The 3,840-nt window shown below is 38.0% G+C and overlaps 1 non-coding gene across 1 annotated transcript; it reads left to right on the top strand.

Annotated features, from left to right (window-relative positions):
• Window positions 1-3,008: 3,008 nt before the first annotated feature.
• Window positions 3,009-3,115, top strand: LOC121228788 (small nucleolar RNA R71). Its single transcript, XR_005926363.1, has one exon. It is a non-coding gene; the product is annotated as a small nucleolar RNA R71 (small nucleolar RNA).
• Window positions 3,116-3,840: the final 725 nt, after the last annotated feature.

Raw genomic sequence — 3,840 nt, 5'->3', positions numbered from 1 at the left:
CGGATATAGCTCCTCGTTCAAATGCCTTCGGGACATAGCCCGGTTTTAGTAACTCACACAATGCCTTCGGGACATAACCCGGATTTAATAACTCGCACGAATGCCTTCGGGACTTAACCCGGATTTAGTATCTCGCACAAAGGCCTTCGGGGATTAACCTGGAATTTGTATCTCGCACAAATGCCTTCGGATCTTAGTCCGGATATATTCACTTAGCACAAAGCCTTCGGGACTTAGCCCGGACAGCATTCAATTAATCATGCACATCTAACAATAATTCATGGCACATTCATATTTCATTTTCATTTGCGAAACTCAAACACAAGGCACATATCGTCCTTGCACATTCGGCTCAATAGCCACACATAGAGCATGATTTAATCACATCGTAATTTAAGCTCTCTTACTCAAGAACTTACCTCGGGTGTTGTCGAACGATTCCGCTAACTATTCGACCACTTTTTCCTTCCCTTTATCGGATTTATTTCCCCTTTGCTCTTGAGCTTAATTAAACAAATAAATTGATTTCATCATTTAGGCATCAAAAAGATGAACAATAGGCACTTAGCCCATATTTATACATTAGACATTAAAGTCTCATACATGCAAAAATCATGCATCGACACAACATATTAGCTAATTTCTTTCCCCTTGGCCGAATATGCATGTCTATTTTTGGGGTCGATTTCAACACTTAATACACACATATACACACTAGTAAAGCATCCTCCCCCTTTTCATCAATTTAACACATGCATTGCTCATTAACATGCAAAGTTACATTCGGCCTTAGCACACATCTTGCTAGCCGATTCTTCTCCATTTAGCAACCAATGCACATATGTGCTCACACAAAAATGCTAAAAAGGAGGTTCAAGAATCATCAAGCCATCATCACATGCATCATTAACAAGCTTCATATTTTGCATGCAATGGCATTAACACGACCCCCACCTAGGCCGAATCTTAACTCATCCTCATGCCTCATCACCACAACATCAAACATCAACCAAGAATGATGCATCCATGGTCAAGTGCCATTTCCATCACATAGCAAGATTTAGACCATGGGCTAGGTAGAACTCAAGCTAACAACTAAAACATGCATGCATCACATGGAACATCATCAAACATACCTTAGCCTAGCTACATGCATGGCCGAATCTCTTCACCTTTCTTCTTCTTTCCTCCTTAAAATTTTTGGCCAAGGATGAACCAAAGGATGAGAAATTTTTTTCTTTGTTTTTCTTTCTAATTTAGGCTAAATGAAGGTGAGAAAAGGATGAACAAAGATCTTCTCCTCTCTTTTCTTTAGCTCACGGCAATGGGGGGGAAAGAATCAACTACACACTTTTTTTTTGTGTATTCATCATACTCCTTTTCATTATTTAATTTCCATGCCTATTATTTTATTTTTTTCCACCCATGATGCACCAACAAAACATGTCTATGACATGTCTTGGCCATCAAACTTGGTCTACCATGCTTGTCATGGCCGGCCACTACTAGTAGGGGGGGAATTTGACATGCAAGTCCCCCCTTTGTCCACATGCACTAATAGGTCCTCACACATTGACCTATCACATTTTAGAATTTTCTCACATAAGTCCTATTGACTAAATTCACATGAAATCAACCAAATTGAAGCTTGAAATTTTCACACATTCATAATTACATATTCTAGACAATAAGTATCACATTCAAACATTTTGGTGACTCGGTTTAGCGGTCCCGAAACCACTTCCCGACTAGGGTCAACTTTGGGCTGTCACATAGGTTCCCCAAGACCAAGTTGTTTGAACATTTTATATGGCATCAAATTAATACTAGCGCCTAAATCAGCTAGTGGTTTTTCAATAATCAGATTACCAATTGAGCAAGGGATAGTAAAACTTCCTGGATCTTTTAGTTTGGTTGGCAACTTATTTTGGAGTATGGCAGAGCACTCCTCATTGAGTTCTACTGTAGATAAGTCCTCGAACTTTCTTTTATTTGTTAGAAGCTCCTTCAAAAATTTTGCGTATGTACGCATCTGCGAGATAGCTTCAACAAAACGTAAGTTGATATGTAATTGCTTAAAAAGATTAAGAAACTTTCCGAATTGTGCATCAATACGATCTTTTTTTAATTTTGCTGGATATGGGACTGGTGGTGTATATTCCTCCGGCACTAGTTTGTCACTATTTTCGGGTTTTTCTTCCCTTCTTTCGCTTTCCACGACTTCTTGTGCTAACTTCTTTTTAGATTCTGCTAACACTTTCCCACTGCTTAGTATAACTGCTTTGACATGCTCTCTTGATTTGGTATTACTAAGTAAATTTCCTAGTAGTCTTTCCGAGATTAGTTTGGAAAGCTGGCTTATCTGAGTTTTGAGTCCTTGAATCGATGCTTGCTGATTTTTAAGTGTTGTCTCGTTATTTTGGAAACGAGTTTCTGACACTGATATGAATTTTGAGAGCATCTCCTCAAGGTTCAGTTTCTTCTCTTGTTGATAGTGTGGCTGTTGAAAACCCAAAAAATGTTGTTGTCTTTGAGTTCCTGGACTGTCACATGAAAATTTTGGGTGGTTTCTCCAACCTGCATTATAAGTATTACTTTATGGGTTATTTTGAGATCTAAAGTTATTGTTACCCATATAGTTGACTTGTTCCTGTTCGGTTGTGGGATTGAAGGATTGATATTCTGTATGCACACCTCCTCCACTTGAGTCACACCTCATTATTGGATGTACCTGCATAGAACCAAGTAAACCATCAATCTTTTTATTGAGAAGTTCTACCTGATTTGACAGCATAGTAACTGAGTCGACGTTAAAAATGCCGGTTGTTTTCGTTGGCTTTATCCTCATAACTTGCCACTGATAGTTATTCAGTGACATCTCTTCTATAAACTCATAGACATCATCCGGTGTTTTATTGTTGATAGTTCCGCCAGCAGCCGCGTCAAGCATTTGTCGAGTCGAGGGATTCAGACCATTGTGGAATGTTTGTACTTGAAGCCAAAGTGGTAACCCATGGTGAAGGCACCTTCTCAGTAAGTCCTTGTATCTCTCCCATGTATCGTAAAGTTTTTCTAAATCCATCTACACAAAAGAAGAGATATCATTGCGTAATTTAGCCATTTTAGCCGGCAAAAAATATTTTAGTAAAAAGTTTTCGGTCATTTGTTCCCAAATAGTAATAGGCCTTCGTGGTAACGAGTTCAACCACTATTTAGCTTTGTTTCTCGATGAAAAAGGAAATAACTGAAGATGAATGGCATTATCAGAAACGCCATTGATTTTTAATATATTGCAAAATTCCAGAAAGTTTGCTAAGTGAGCGTTGGGATCTTCATCCTGCAAACCATCAAACTGAACAAACTGTTGTATCATTTGAATTGTATTAGGTTTCAGTTCAAAAGTATTTGCAGCTACAGCCAGTCTAACTAAGCTAGACTCAGTTACTATTAAAGAAGGTTTAGCATAATCATACATAGTGCATGGAGTAGGATTTTGATTAGTCGTAATTGCAGGAGGTAGCTGATTGCCTTGGTTTTCAGCCATCTCTTCGGTTGGGGGTTGAGTATTATCTTCTTGTTCGTTCCTCACGTATCTTAAGTTGCGCCTTATTTCTCTTTGGTTTCTACGAACTGTACGATCGATTTCTTTGTCAAAAAGTAATGGTCCTGACGGGTTTCTTCTAGTCATAAACTATAAGAACCCGCCAAGAGAAGGAAAAAGTAAATTAATAAATAATAAAAATAATAAAATTAAATTAAATTCCAAGAAAAATAAATGGCTAAAGTAATAAAAATTTAGCGTTCCTAATAATTTAGTTCCCCGGCAACAGCGTAAAAATC

The sequence above is a fragment of the Gossypium hirsutum genome, chromosome A04, assembly GCF_007990345.1.
Source record: "Gossypium hirsutum isolate 1008001.06 chromosome A04, Gossypium_hirsutum_v2.1, whole genome shotgun sequence".
Lineage (NCBI taxonomy): Eukaryota > Viridiplantae > Streptophyta > Magnoliopsida > Malvales > Malvaceae > Gossypium > Gossypium hirsutum.
Note: the sequence above shows the minus strand (reverse complement) of the source record. Positions and strands in the feature narration are given on the sequence as shown.